The 15,433-nt window shown below is 38.3% G+C and overlaps 1 protein-coding gene and 1 long non-coding RNA gene across 13 annotated transcripts in view; one reads left to right on the top strand and one right to left on the bottom strand.

Moving 5' to 3' along the window:
- HTR1F (5-hydroxytryptamine receptor 1F) overlaps positions 1 to 15,433 on the bottom strand; it is a 120,717-nt gene that overhangs the window by 65,756 nt on the left and 39,528 nt on the right. For 8 of the 9 annotated variants that reach the window (XR_014574124.1, XR_014574125.1, XM_083805831.1 and 5 more), the window contains exon 2: positions 1,776 to 1,890. The exons of the other annotated variant lie outside the window; for it this stretch is intronic. The gene's annotated coding sequence lies outside the window, so the exon portion shown is untranslated. The remainder of the gene's footprint in view (positions 1 to 1,775; positions 1,891 to 15,433) is intronic. 9 annotated transcript variants of the gene reach the window in all.
- LOC310884315 overlaps positions 11,853 to 15,433 on the top strand; it is a 39,320-nt gene continuing 35,739 nt past the window's right edge. For 2 of the 4 annotated variants that reach the window (XR_014574141.1, XR_014574142.1), the window contains exon 1: positions 11,853 to 12,705. This is a non-coding gene — a long non-coding RNA (uncharacterized lncRNA). Of the gene's footprint in view, positions 12,706 to 13,093; positions 14,124 to 15,433 lie in introns of those variants that run through there. The other 2 variants (XR_014574143.1, XR_014574144.1) reach the window with 1 other exon arrangement.

The following is a 15,433-nucleotide window of genomic DNA, read 5'->3' as shown; positions in this document are numbered from 1 at the left end:
AATCAGAAAGTAGCATAGAATCATCTAGGTTGGAAAAGACTTCTAAGATCATCAAACCCAACCATCAACCCAGCATGGCCAAGTCTACCACTAAACCATGCTCCTAAGCACCACAGCTACACATCTCTTATTGGTTCATCCACCCTTGAATTTGGCAGTTGGAGCAACTGCTGGCCAAGGGAAAGTCCTGCTTAGAAGTATAAAATCATACGAGTTTGGGAACTTTTTCTTTCTCTGTGCATTCTTCATGGTGGCAGGAAGGGCTTGTAAAGGCTGAAAATGGTCTGTATTGTGGCAAAACTTTCACTAAAATCGGTATGTTTAATTAAGATTACCATGTATCAGTTAGAAGCCTTTCTTATTTTTTGTTAATTTTACAGTTATCCACAGTGACGCTTTTTCAATTGTTCTATTATTATAAGCACAGCAACTTTCTTTGCCTCTCTTGCTGTGAATAATAAATTTGAAGAGCACCTTGACTAATCTTTCATATACCCAGGCCATAGACAAAGCCCTGAGATGTCAGGACTTTGAACTTCTGTAGATAGAAGTGAGGGTAAGGAGTGCCAAACATCTGAAAATGTCAGGGTTGTCTGTAGCATTTGTTTCTTCTTCTATCAAAAAAGTAATGAGAGAAAATATCCTGAGAAGGATTTCTTAGAATGTCGAATAGTGGTGCATTTCTTTATTCCCTCTGAGCATATGCAGTTTTCAGGTACACTTATGAGTGATCACACTTAATATGCATTTGTTCACAATTGACTGCTGAAGATTTTAATTTGTCTCTTCCTTTACTATCCAGACATATCAATATTAAGTGCCAGTATTGTCTCCTGGCACAGTTGCAGGAAGTTTTACCCTTCTGTTTTTAAATGCTGTTGTATGTAAGCCAATTTAAGGTGTTTTGTGAAGTGGTATAATTAAGCTATTGCATTTTAACTGTTAGGGAAAACAAGGATTTGGGGATTTCATCATTGTTGTTAAGAAGCTACATTTATGTATTATGGGAAAGGTCACTTTGAAAAACTGCACATGGCAAAAACAAAAACAAGTATGCAGTGGCATGAACTGACCACTGGCCAACACAAAAGTGAGAAAAATTTCACAACACATCTTTGTGATGAGCTACCATCAAAAGATTTTAGGGTTCAGCTAGGCAAAGACATCTTTAGTTAAGCAAAATAATGAGTGCTGCTGTGCTTTTCATATTCATAATGTCCTACAAAAGTTAAGCTTTTAAAATACATCTGTGAAGTGAAGAGTTATACTACTATCATTTATTTTTTTTTCCTTCAGTTGAATATTTAAATGCCCAAGGTTGCAGAGAAGGTTGGTCAGATCTAGGACTGCAGACTGCAAGCTTCTTCTGCAGTGCCTGAACTCAGACTGCACTGGATGCCCTTCACTTATTTATAGTCCTACCTCCATTGGCCACCACCTTCCTTTTCTCAAACTGATTGTCCTTTTTGACTTCTCCCTGTCAGGTCTACAGCTTTCTGTTGCACCGATTGTACTGATGTTGACCAGTTAAGACTGACATAAGGCACTATGTCAACCCTTACCTGGCAACATTTACCTCTTCAGACCCCTTTCTCTCCTGCATTATCTTACAGAAAGATCAATCTCAGAGCTCAGCAAAACTCTCTGTTGAACATGCTTTGCAGAACCTCGATGGAAGATCCAATTAAATGAATTTGATCACCCTTAAATTAGGTATAGCCCTCATGAGAGGGCCCCCATAGAGCCTCTACATATGAGGGTAGAAAGTGACTCACCATTTCCAATGTTTGCATTAGCCTTGGTAAGACAGCCTCTATGCCAGGAGGCCCGGGGGGTAGAGTGGAAGTAGGAATTGCATCACCCTTAGCAATACTGGATACTGCCAAATACCTGTGAGAAAGCAAAATGTCATAAATATAGACTCCATAAGTGACAGTGAGAGAGCTCTCTACTTGAGGAAGAAAACCATCTTTCAGAAGTGTTAAACTGTAATTTGCAGGATTTCTTCAACTAACTGGTGATGATTCTTTAAAAGCTTAGAGGTTAGTGTCAGGAAAACCCCACAGAGTTCATACAGCAACATAGCTGGTAATATCTGAAATTCTTTATAACAAGCTAATGACTAGTAAAAACCTTGTAGGATTTGTTACTCCAGAAATCGGCTCCACTAGAGGAGCTCAAGAAATTGAAGAAAACTGATTTAGTTTTAGTTAAGAGGCTGGTTTACTTGTGAATATAAGGTATTTAAAAAGCTAATGTACTTAAAATGGAGCGGATATCAAAGGCAGTTTTTATTTCAAATTAGAGGACCAGTCAATGAGACAAAAGAGCAAAATAAAAGGCAAAAAAAAAAGGAAAGATCATTGATTTGCTGGAAAAAAATAAAGAATGAAACTAGTAATTTTTCAGACATTATCAAATAATACGGTAATTTATCTGTAATATAATTCTACTAACGTTTGACCATGACTTGGTACTAGATGATTTTCCACAGCACAAAGCTCTCTGGGGCAGGTTATGAAGATGGTTACAGTCCTGTTTGTTGTACTATCTACATGACATTATGGTCTAGGCAATGGCATTGGTTCTTGAGGTTGTCAGTGCAACTTTGGGAAATATGGGTTTCATTATTGCTAAAGGACAGGCAGTGGCCTCATGACATGAGGGGAAATTCCCAACAAATTGTGAAATATAACGTCAGTCTAGTATGTGTTCAAATATCATGGAAAAGTAAAAGCTATTTGATCTTTTTTTTTTTTTTTTTTTTCATCTATGCTACTGGTAGATGCAAGACTTACATTTTTCAAAAATTATTCTCCTTCTCGGTATAGAGCATTAACCTTCAAAGTGTAACTTATTGGCTGTAATAATAGAGTTTAATTACTAAAATGAGTGCCTGTGCTTTCTCCTTTTCTCTCACTCTTAGCATACAGATTTCTCTATCTCTAAGCAAGGCCAGGAAGTTGAGAAGGTGGAGTGGCCAGTATAAGCTACTATGGGAAGAAGAGTGCTCAAGTGCAGTGCTAAAGAGAGTAATGATGTACTTGACTGTTTCTCATTAAACATCCAACAGATGATCAGAAACAACTGATCAGGGCAGAGGCAAAGTAGTCCTCCTGCCTGTTTTTGCTTGCAAGTTGTTAGTGTAAGCATTGTCTGAATCCTTTTTCCTTCAACCCATTGCATTGGATATGGCAAAACTACATTCTGTATACGAATGTAAAAGTCTACTAGAGCTGGGATAATCTTAGGGATATCTTATAATACTCAAAAGGGTTTCTGTCTTTCAGATACTGTCGTAAGAAGTAGGAGTGGAAGATGGCTTCTAGTTCCTGTTTGAGACCTTACATTGCAGGGTTTCATTCCAAGTTAAGAAATCATAGTAGATGATCACAGAAAGTAGAGATTGCACTTAGACACCTTGGAGATTGTTTGTTTGTTTGTTTTCCTAGAGAAATAGAAGGCTCTGTTCTTTGCCAAACTCTAGGGGTTTTTGTACCAGCCTTCCCTCTGCAGTCTGTCCTTTCCCCAGCCTCCTTTCCTTCCAGCTTCTGCATCCTCATATTTTCATTGTCCTTCTTTCAACTTTTTTTGCAGCTAGCTAGCTCTTTGCACTCAAACCATTCCCAAAATTGCTCCCCTTTTCTCTCCTGAACCTGTAATGCAAAAAGCAATATTTTAAAAAATGTGTGCACTTAGTAGTCGAGAATTTCACAGCTGGCCCACCACCCACTGGACATAATTCTGGCCCAAATGAGGAATGAGTGTCTTCTGAAGGGAACCTTGAAGCCACATGTGTCTGCTTCAAATCAGTATTTGCACCTTGTTATCTAGACATTCCTGGGAAGGCAGAGCTACAGGCTGTCTACCAGGTCTTTCTAAAGACCTTTTCTGTAGGAGGGAGGAGGAGGTGGATGTGGGAATCCTTGTTGGTGATAGAGTAATATGAATGTAGCTGTTTTGTCTTCCATCATTTTGGCTTAATTAAAATGTTAAGTACCCTGGGATAAGGACCTAGAGGTTCAGCACGTATACTGAACTCATAGGAAAATCCTACCTAGCCAGCAGGTATAGTCTATATGGGATTATGATTTCTTTTATCTTTCTAAGAACAGCTGAAAAAATAAGTTATGTTCAATCAGTAACTTAGGCTATCTTTGGAATAGTGATTCCTATAAACCGATAACGGAGAGGAAGACATTACAGAATTGCATAAATTGGGACTTCTGAAGCCATTGATAAGTAGTTTACAACCAGAGTAAAAAAAAATTTTTTTGGTAGCAGAACATCCTCATGTACAGGGAAAAAATAGGAAATTGCCCCAAATTGTATGAATTAACTGTTTCATGTAATAAACAGGTCCCAAGCTTTTAACAGATGAGCGGGGTTGTCTTGTACATACCAGGACTTAATATTTCTAAACATAAACCTCTATTTTACCCAATATAAAAACATTTCACATCTGCTCAAAATGCCAATGATCTCAATTTATGCATAACAGCAACTGCCTTTAAGGAGGTGGTTCCTGCAACAGAAGTAATTCTGGACCTGACTCCATCTCTGAAGCATATTCATTACTTCCATTGCTTTTCAAGCCTCACAGTTCTTTTGCTTCAGGTCTGAATGTTTATTACCTCTTGTTGAAATCTGCCTGTAACCAAAAAGCAGAGCTATCAATTCCAACGCTTTTGTCCTAGTAATGGCATCGATATTGTGAGGGCTTTGATCTTGTGAAAAACAATGGAAAAAGTCCTGTGAAATGCGTGGATCTTTTCTTATTCTGTGGAGGATGCTAAATCAGACTTTTTAAATAGTATCTTGTGCTAAGATAATTATTGGAAAAAATCAGCTTTACATGAATTTAACAGCTGTTTTAAAAGAGCTCAACTGGCAGCACCATTTGCTATAGTACAGAAGAACTAGGTTCAAATACCGAAAATGACAGCCTTAGTGCAAAGGCAAACAGAAATCAATCTGTGATCTTGAGCTGTTTGTTTTCCCTGTATAAAAGGGGCAAGGACTTAGAAGTAGATAATATGTCCCAGAATGGCTTGATGTCCTTAGCTGGATGGGAACTATTTTACTCCAAATTTACAGTGACTACATTGGATACGCCAGAAAATGATGGATCAGTACAGTTGTACAAATCCCAGACACAGAAGTATAGCTTTTCAAAAACAACTTACAAAGCAGCCTTCCAGGAGAAGAAAAAGTCCACAGTAATGACAGCACACTGACAGTACAATAAAGAGGAATTTTTTATTCTAACTGCAGGGGTTGACAGTGACCAGAAGGCAAATGCATAAAATAGGAAAGAAGAGCCTATGTTCAAATGTCATAAACTCCCTGCCTCAACTGAAAGAAAAATAAATATTCTCAAAATGTGTTTACTTTGTATAGGTATAATAATAATAAAACAATAATTTATCTGACCACAGTAAGTATTTCTGAGCTTGAAGCTGAGGATCTAGTGCTACATGACATTATCTGAGTATAAATAAATCCCTTTCAAATGTTAATTGCCATAAAAATAAATGAAACCTTTGACATCTGGTGATGAGGAAGACTGCAGAAAAAATGAAAATGACCAGTGAGTGAAGGGTTAAGTGGGTAGATGGTCATCTTTGTGAGCAATTTTTGTTGACAGTTTTTAGGCTACCATTCAACTGTAGAAACAAAGCTGATTATTATCATTAATTCTTTTATTACTGAAAAAGAATGATAGCAACTCCCAGGGATGACTATTTCTATATGAAATGAGATTTGCAGGCATACATTGCATCCTCAAAGAAGATCTCAATCTAATCTCAATATTTATTGAGATATTCGAATCTCAATATTTAGTTCTAAACAAACCTTCCTTCAAAATTTTTATTTATTATTATTATTATTTTTTCCAGTTCTTCCTGTTACGTTATCAAATGCTTATGTTAGAAAGAAGGATTTTTGTCTGCAGTTTTTCTTCCCCTGATATTTCCCATGTGAAGCCACAATCCTCAAATGATTTGTATAAAGAGGATTAGAACATGTCATCACTAATTGCAGATGAGGATTTAAAGCAGGGATGGGCAGGAGAAGCAGAAAGATAAGGTTGCCCCACCTGTCTTTATTTGTATGGCATGAATGCTTTCCTTCTACCTCTGCTGCTCCAGAAAGTTAGCCTGGCTTCCACATCTGTCGCTATCTTATGGCAAAAGAAAATAGATCTTTGTTGAACATACTGAAAAACTAACTTTTCTATTGAACATCATTCCCAAAGATCCATTTCTGCCATGAGGCCTACACAGAATTAGTTGGTTCATGAAACCACAAGAGAAGGAGAATATATAAATAGATAGGAATAATTTCTGACCTAAAAAAAAGCTAGGTTGCAATTGTGGAATTATATTTTCCTGCTCCACCATTTTTTTTTTTGTTTCTGTCACTTTGCAGTACTGTTGTTGATCTTTACATATTCCATAGGAGTACATCCTGTGAGTATGGAAATAGTAACGGTAATAAGTGCAAGACCCAATCATCTGCAAATATTACTGTTACTTAATGTCAACAACGGGTAGTAATTTAATTAATATATTTAAAGAATTACATAAATAGCAATAGAACAAAATTATGTCAGCTTGCATTTCCCTTTGTTTTGCTTCAAGACAAATCAATTATGAAACACAAATCAGAGTAATAGATGCACACTTAAAACAATTTTGGGTCCCAGACGTTAATTAACCATGACTGAGAGAACTTTCTCTCATAAAGATAAATGTTATATAATAAAGAACCTAAAAGCTCACATGTGAAGCCATGGACTACTTGGAAGGACACTTTGTATCTTTTTATTAGCCCTAATGTTCCTTGATGGGTTGAAGTCTAAGGAGGTAAGGCAAAATAAACAAGACCAAGTAGTCAGAATTGCTTTGCTGTTCTCTGAATGGATCATTCCTCAGTAAACTGCATATGCGGAGGAAAGAAGTTAATGCCCTTTCATTTTCTTTAAAAAGGAATTTTTTCTTTCAAAGCCTGCTTTCTTCAGGCCTTGCAATGAGACAAAAAAGTGACTCAGCAGTTTCAAAATATGGCAGGACTGTGCCAGAGGGAATTTAATTATCTTCAGACATCTAATGAAAAACACAGATTTTTGTCACAATTTTCAGGACTTGTCTGTCAAACCTTGGCAAATCAGGAAACTGGAAAGGACTATTTCTTGATTAAGGCTGAAGAAGAGCTTGAAGTTCATTTTAAAGGAGAAAGGATTTGGTTGTTGTTTTGTTTCAATTTCTACCTTAATTACTAAAGATAAGGAAAAAAAAAAGAGTAAAACAACCTCCTTGTCTAACCTATCAACAAAATTATAGCCAAAGTTTTACTTCTCTCTGTTCCTCCTATCCTATACCATATTTTGACCTTTTTGAGTGAAGAATTTTTTTTTTTTTTTGGAAAGCAACCCATGATTTTAATTAAGGAAAGAATTAAATGCTTTGTTCTCAAAATGAAAGGAAAATAAAGTCTCAGTTGTATTAAGCAGAGTTGTTGATGTAACATTTTGGTTCTTGATCATCTGAACTCATGATAAACACTAGTATCTCTCTGTGAAAGCAATGTTACTAAAATGACTTAGATTCTTTTGGTCACTTACTCAGAGTACTTCCAGTGAGAAAGGCACTGAATAGTGGACAAGAAACAATTCATGAGGACAGTGCCTAGTATTTTAAAATGTATATGCTATTTCTTGACTGGTATAAGAGGTATGATAAGTGTGCTGTCTCTCTTTGTGCTGACAGAGCAATATCTTACATAGCAGAAGTGCATACCTTTTTAGCAGGCAGCATTTGAGTCCTATGTACTAATCTTTTACCAAAGTGGTCGTATAGCTCAACCTTTCCTGGAATGGTGCCTCTGTTTTAATGTATAGCTGTTGGTGATGCTGGGCTTAGAGAAAGTTCTTGGAAAAAATAAAGCCTTGCTGCTAACTTTGTCTCCCAGTGAGTTGCCAAGCCACTGATAATGACTCTGCTGTTGGTTAATCTGTGCTAACAAAGTGTGGGGTATTGAACAACACAGTGGCTTTCCAAAGCCTACTCGGATTCTTTACCTGCTTTCTTTCCAGTACAGTTGCTGCTGTCCAAATAGTCTTTGTGGAAAATTTCCTGTGTGGGGGCATAGAAATGGCAGTGGAGCCTGCTGAAGGTAGTATTTTTCTTCTGTAGAAGGCAAGTACATACCCTGTTGACCTAGCATAAAAGGTCATGGGAAGCATTTCTATTACCTTTCATTGACTTGGATAGCTTTCTTTATGAGTATTTTTTGAAGACAAATGGCTTTGGCCAGCCTAAGCATGGAATATTTCCATCTTTCTTTGATCTGTTTTTCTGCACTGTTGGGTTGGCGTTGGAGCAAATGTAGAGAGCTGCTGCCAGGGAGGAGTACTTGAGCAGAATGCGACCAGCGCGGAAACTCTCCGTCAGCCAAAACAATTTCTCACCAGAGTTTCCTCAAAGTTGTGAGAACGTACCAGAAGGATACATCACGACAACTCATATGGATTAACACAAAATGCATATCTGTAAGTGCAATTATTTCTGTGAAAGAAAGATAAGATATGATTTGGGTAATTTAATGATGTCAGTCTCTACTCTATTTTCAAAATTGACTGGTGTTTGTAGGGTCCCGATGAATACAGCTCAAAGTATGCCATTTTCAGAGGTACCATCTCTCCTTTCAAAACCAGATCTATTTAATGGTGGTGTGCAGCCAAAGAATTCCTCTCCATTCTGCAAAATTATATTTCATTGCAGCAATTTGAAGTCATACCCAAAAGCTGCAGCAGTTTAGAAAAATTAGCCAGCCTGTCTGAGCTTAAATCTCAAGCCTAAACTTTTTATATGCAGTGATAAATCACTTGTTAACTTTCTACACAAAGGGTGTTTGTTGATGCATTTGAGAACATTATAGAGATGTTTGTAATTATATAAGGATAAAGTAGAAATTCTTTTATGAATAAATTATTTTTTGTGCTATTTAAGTTGGAGAATTTTGAAAAGTGTGCATTGGTTATATTTGCTCTCTCGAAAAGAGAGTGAAGTGAGAAATATCTAGCTTTCTTCTATGTTGAGGAGGCAAAATGTATCAGGTAGATTACAGATTTAGGTAAAGATGCCTGGATTTTATCTGAATTAAAATATTTTCAGGGACAAGCTTTCCAAGGTCTTTCACCTAATCATGTACTAAATCACATTCTTCTATTCAGTAAAACTGCCTATGCTTCACAGGATGGTTTAGTTTAAAAAATGAAGTCTTAGAGCTCAAAAACCAAGTAATTCATTTTCTAGTGCCAAGTACATAAAATGCCCTCCTCTTCCTTATCCTTCTCCAGTTTAGGGAGGCCAGCTTAGCATTCTGCCTGTTTTTGATTAGAGATGAAGCACAAATCTGAACTGGCATGGTTATTCCGGTTTAAGTTACAGACCGTTGCTGCTATTATTTCTTCTCAGACACAAACAATTGCCCATTCAACTTCCAACTACAGGCTACAAATTCTTGATGGTTAACCATTTACTATGAGTAAAAACTGCCTTGTTTCTCCTTTTCTCCATGGGCCACCTCACCTCTGACAGCTGAGACAACTGCACTATCTGCTATCCATTCTCTGTGGAAAGACTTGAAGTTTTCCTATGCTCTCTTTTACTATGGACCAGAAACTGAGTACTTTTTTTAATGTTAAGGATGGCCAATTGCACCTCATCTGGTTTCTCTTTGCTTAAATAAATTCACACATACGTACTCCTCAGATCAGCCAGAGATCAGTGTGTCTAAAGAAACATTATTTTTTTCCTTGTTAGAGTAGGTGGGGGTACCTATGCACACTTGAGCCTATCTTGGCAAATTCCAAGAAAAAGGTGAATGATAGAGCAACACCTGCTTTTTCTGAAGATTTCCCCCGCTGTAAAGAAGGCTGATTTACTTCATTTTATTAAAAATTATAGGCTAATATGGAATGGGACTCAACACATAAGCAAGGAATATGTCTATGATAACTGAAAATCTTTGCCCAAGATAAGCCAACTTTGTTAAAATGTCTCTGTGCCTTAAGTTTCAGGCTTACAGAAAAACACCTTCAGGTTTTTACCTTATGATTGACACTGTTGTGAATATACAGGGAAAAAAATCCAGACTCTCAAGATGTGCAAAGTTCCCTGAGTCTTATGTATCTGAATACTACTCAGCTCCAAACTTCTAGAGTAAAGCTCTGGCACAGCAGCTGGATGCACATCAGCAGATCTTTGTACTGGTAATAAATTCTTGTAGAAGCTGGTGATTCTCCTACTATAGTGTCTAGGCTTGCTGATGTGATTATAGTTGCTGGACTGGGGCCTGTGTCCTCCTTCAGAGAAGAGCAAAATAAAACCCCCAGTGCCTCAACTTTTTCTCTCAGAGCTGTTTAATGTAGAAAAAAATGACTCCACAAAGCTAGCCTGTTGTGAGATAATGAGTTGCTGTCCCCAGTTTGTAATTCCTAAGTTCAGGCTGACGCATTTGCAGCTGAACGTTTTAGGGTAGACTTACCACTTCTCTGGAGCAGATGTATATTACAGAAAAGTTGGGAATTTCAAGATATATCTCACCAATTTACTATATGTAACACATCTGAGAAACTAAGCATCTAACAATAAAGAAAGGGAAGAAAGAGCATTTTTGATCAGCTTACAAGACCTATAAAAGTGCTATCGCCTTATTAGAAACTTTTAGGACCTAAAACTCACCAATTTTAAATATATCTTGAAGAAGTTATACATTATAAATAGTAACAATAGGTCAAACATTTTAAAGGAATTAAGCAAATCTGTTGATATGTTAATGGCAGAATACACAAAATCTGTAACAAAGTGATAAATGTTCTTCAAAGTATACAATTACAATGTTAATAACATTGCATTTTCTGCCATTACTGATGAATTAAACAGGTAAGAAAAAGAGGTCAAAAAAGAACATGAGGATTGAATGAAGTGTCCATTTTCAGTAGATGGGATAAAGACAGGCAAATCTACTATCATCAACTATAATTGATATAGGATTTCTCACTCCTTTACAGCATATGGAAAACAAATCTTTCATTGTCATCAACATCCATTTACATTAAAAATGGTGGGAATGTACAGGTAATTGGAAAATCAGTCTTCAAAATCTGAACATTTGAAAGCGGAAAAAATGCAATTGATTTTAAGTACACAGTGTACATGCAGAGGATTAGCTAAATCAATTTTATACTGAAAATATATAAGTGCCTATAGAGCATATTGTTTGGGGTAAGAGTATATTTTCTTCTATATTTTTATGAAAAATGTATTGCACTCACTCCATCATAATTTTTCCACTGTTGTTTATAGACAATTCAAGAATTTGAAGCCAAGACTGGGTGCTGCAAAATTTCAGATAAAAGCTGTGAGGAAAGAGGGCAATATGCAGACCATCTCACAGTTTCATATTCCCACAGAGAAAAACATCTTTAAGAAAACTGGATGTATAATGAAAAAGCAGAGAAGTGTTTTATCTCATTATTTTCCTCTCTTAAATCTCAGGCTCACACCCTCCTCCTTGGCTCCTGAAGACACAACTGTTTACTTGTCAATCATGAGCAATGCTTCCCTTCCTGGAAAACCTTTTTCCCTACATTTTAAAATAGTTTTAGGAGTTGGAGCATGGTAGTTAATTTAGACTAGAAGAAGTAGGGTCTAAGCAAAGGTCATCTTATCCTGACTGAAGAGTTGAGGACTGACTGCAAGCCTGAGTAAGCAGGAGAAAAATACTAATGGAGCATTCCCCCCCCCCCCCCCCCCCCCCTTTTGTGTGTCACATTTCAGGCTATCAGTCTTAGAATAGCAAACTCCCTAAGCAAGAAGCTTTAAACAGGAATGAAACTAGTGTTTGAAGACAGGCCCTGTTGTTTGGAGCCTCTTTTAGTCAACGTGGCACCTGTCAAGACCTGAACACCTGGTTGTGTGTGTTTTCAGAAATGTGTGACGTGATAGTTGCTGTCACCTCCTGTGATGCAGAGGAGGTCTGGCACTAGCCCCAGGGTGTTTTGTTTGAAGACTGGAACTGTTCTGGGACTGCTCCTAGCAGTGCTGTCATTTCCATCTTGGTCAGCATCTGATCTGTTTGTGGGGATTGCAACATGGAGCACACCAGCCGAAGCGTGCCTTTGGCAGCTTATTTGCCTAGGAAGGAGTGAGATGAGCCGAGATCTTTCCCTGCCCTCCTGGGCTTGTTCTTCTTGAGCTACCTCACCAGGGCAAGAGTTAGAACAAAAACAAGAGGGATCCTGCTAGCCCTTAGCTGAAGTGTAACCAGATTTGAGTTTAGCTGAAGCCATTGACTGCTGCTAATACAGGACATAGATGCCATCCTGCATCAGTCAGGGCTGAGCTTAAGGTTAAGGTTTTGGAGATAAGGAACTGCAGAGCAAAATTTGTTGCTGGTTACCAGAATGGCAGTGGTGGGAGGGGGCAAATGGAGGAGGAGCAATCATTCAGAACGTGCTAAGTGGCAAACAGGTGTATTTTCAGTGAGGTCATACTATAGAGCATTACTTTTTTTTGCTGGATTTTCTAGAAGCCTGAAGGGGCAGATTATGCAGGTGCTCTGGTAATAGTGAGTGATTAATTTGGAGCAATCTGATTCCTGCACAAGGAGTTGGAAGGCTTAGGATCTGAACAGGTAGGTTTTTGCAGCACCCTACTAAATCCGTGTGGATGTGACTTATATTGTTATTCACATAGACGATCCTCCTCCACCCCCCAATTAATTTAGAAATGACTAATGGTTTCTAGGAGGCCCCCAGACAAAGACAGGATTAGGGCTGTCTCTGTAACGGCTGTCTGAGATGATAGGAAGAAAAAGTTTTATCGTTGAGTCTTTCAAGGCCCTTAACTCAATAAAAGATGTCTGTTCTTAAGACTCATCATTAATTCTAGGTCAAGGAATGGTTGCTACAGTGTTGTTAATATCAAGGTTGGCCCTAAGGCTAAGATTAAGGCACTGGACTGGAGATCAGAAAAGATTTTGTTGCTGTTAGACCCAGCAGGGCCTGTTATAACGTAAGTTGTTGCTAGATGAAGCAATTCATTCTGGTAAGCACTGGGATGAGCATGGACTGCTGTGGTATCTATACAGTTATATTTAGTTTAGGATTATGTTTAGCAGATGAGAAAAGCCAAGGTGGAAGAGAGGAGTTCACTTCTTGATTATGCAGGACAAGAAGAGTTTGGATGAGGAATGGCGAAGATGAGACAGATTGTTTATAACTAGCCATGGAATAGTGTGTGTATAGCTGAGGATATGGTTAATGCTAGTGTTGGGTTTATGGATTATGGCTGAAGTGCCTGGGGAAATAAGTTTATTCCTAAATACCACAGGGCCCACATGGCTAGATGAAGGCAGTCCCAGGCAGGGTTTATGCTGTGGGAAAGGCCATTGCAGTTGGTTAGTGCCTTGGCTAGTACTGAAGACAGTAACATTTGAGGCAGAATATGCTCAAGGCTTGTTAGCGGCAGAGATAAAGTCGAGATTCCCAATCCCAGGGATGAGGGACAAGTCTGTCTGAGACACAGCAGAAGGAGGCAGAGGAGAAGGATGGTGGTAGGGCACGGAGGAAAGTCTGGTGAGAGTTGTATCTGCTACTCTGACTGTTGCATGGAAAATAGGAGAGAGGTCAGGGACCCCCTGCACATTTGAAACTTCTGGGGCTCCAGCACTGGCAGACTTGGAAGCCGAGCATGTAAGCTGCAGTGCTGGCTTCATGTATGCCTGTAGCTGATGCTGCTCTACGAACTAAGATTTATTGATGGGTGCAGCAGAACTCTTAGGATTTCTGTTAACAAAACCCACTGGCATACGGGTGCTTTTGCAGGAGGAAGACGCACTGCACTCTGGTTGAGGCAGCACTTGAGGCAAGGTTTACAGTTAAGGAGCTTGGCAGCAGGGTTTGACTAATTATGCTTATTGTTTCCTCCTAAGAGGTTTGCATGGTAGGTTAAGGGAAGGGTTGATGATAAAATAGAGCAGCTGGTTCCAGCTACACAGGAAGGACTGGGAGGAGGATAGGTGCAAGCAAGGGTGAATGCTGGATGCTGCTGGTAAGAGCAGAGCTTTCAAGGGAAGCTGATAGAAGTGGGAGAGAAAAAATGACTGGAAGAAGGAACATTGAGGGTGAAAAGTGGGTGGGAACAGACAAAAGCAAGATGCAATTTCCTAGGGCTTTTATTTTCATCCCTGTCCTCCTTCCTGTCTTTAGGGCGCACCCTGACTCATAGCCTGTCCTCTCAAAAACCAAGCACAGTGCAAGTTACGTCCTTCTGTGTTGTTTACAGTAAATGCTTTGATGGCTGATTAGAGGACCTGGTCATTTTCAGCATCCTGAGAACACTGCACCCTCTTTTTCTCTAGTGCTTTTTAGCAGAAGGCAAAACACAGAAAACCTTTTTTCTCTCTCTCTCTATTTTTTTATTTTTTATTTTTAAGGATGCTTTTGTTCTGAGCAGTTTAAGTGAATACTTTGTAAATACTTTTCTATTACGTGAATATTGGTCCTCGTCATTCACTGGAACAGGGATAATGTGTTAAAGTACCCGAAGTGTTAAAGAATTATCTAGACAGTGTAGTTGATAAAGAAAATCCTTAAAGGGCTAATAAATACATACATATATATATATATATATTTGTATATAGGTGAAGGAATGAAACACTAAGTGTAGCCAGCTGTTAATAAAAACAGTTGCTTCTGGAATGAATAAAAGAAGCAGCAAGATACTGACTGTGAAGCTGACATGATACTGCAATTTGAAAACTAATTCAGGAAAGAACAGAATTTAAATAACATTTGGATGCAACAGCAGGAAACAGAAGGAACAGGTGTTTAACAAGATTTTTTTTTTCAACTGTTTAACCTCTTTGTTAATGCCAAAACCCAAACTCTGTTGGACTCTGGCTTTATGTAGTTTCTGTAGTTGTTCTTTTGGCTGTTTCATGCCTCAGAGCATTTCTTCTGCTGTTCATTTTTCTCTAGGGAGCTGGGCCTCTATCTCTAAGTACTTTTGATCTCCATTGTATGTGTTGCTTCCTCTTCGGGAGTAAGTAGGATTACATGGCTGTGAATAAGGCCTGGCATTTGTTACTTTGCTCTGCAGGTTCACTGGAGCATCTGCAGGAGAGAATTTTAGATCTCCTTGCAAAACTGGATGAAATTTGTTGCCTAAGACCTAGAAACCAGGGAAGGCTTTTCTCTGTGATCATTGTAAAATATAAAAACATAAATAAGTGTTTTGCGGTGTTTCAGGTACTTCTGTAGTCTTCAGGGATATCTCTTAATAAAATAGGTCTCTCACTGCTGACAGCCTGCTGAGTGACTTGGAGTGCATAATACTGACGTGGCTTTACATCTTGGAAG

This window comes from Anser anser, assembly GCF_964211835.1.
Source record: "Anser anser genome assembly, chromosome: 1".
NCBI lineage: Eukaryota > Metazoa > Chordata > Aves > Anseriformes > Anatidae > Anser > Anser anser.
This window is presented reverse-complemented; position numbering and strand designations above follow the sequence as displayed.